The 244-nt window shown below is 46.3% G+C and overlaps 1 long non-coding RNA gene across 1 annotated transcript in view; it reads right to left on the bottom strand.

Moving 5' to 3' along the window:
- Positions 1-244, bottom strand: part of LOC119593713 — a 101,181-nt gene that overhangs the window by 10,251 nt on the left and 90,686 nt on the right. The window lies entirely within an intron of this gene.

Raw genomic sequence — 244 nt, forward strand, 5'->3', positions numbered from 1 at the left:
AGAAAACACACACTTTAAAAGCTCTCTTGCTAAATCCCTTCGAATCGACCGGACATTAATACAAATTGCTTTCCTCTAAAAACGGCATCGGCTCCCCTCATGTGGCTACATCCAAGACTCATCACTCTGTGGCGTTGGGATGATCCGCCGGGATTCAGAAGATGTAGATTAGATGCAGATTTTGTTTCTAGGCCTTGACTCCGTCCTCCGTTCAGGTTTCTAGCGCTCTAGTGGCGTTATGTAG

This window comes from Penaeus monodon, chromosome 32 (assembly GCF_015228065.2).
Source record: "Penaeus monodon isolate SGIC_2016 chromosome 32, NSTDA_Pmon_1, whole genome shotgun sequence".
Lineage (NCBI taxonomy): Eukaryota > Metazoa > Arthropoda > Malacostraca > Decapoda > Penaeidae > Penaeus > Penaeus monodon.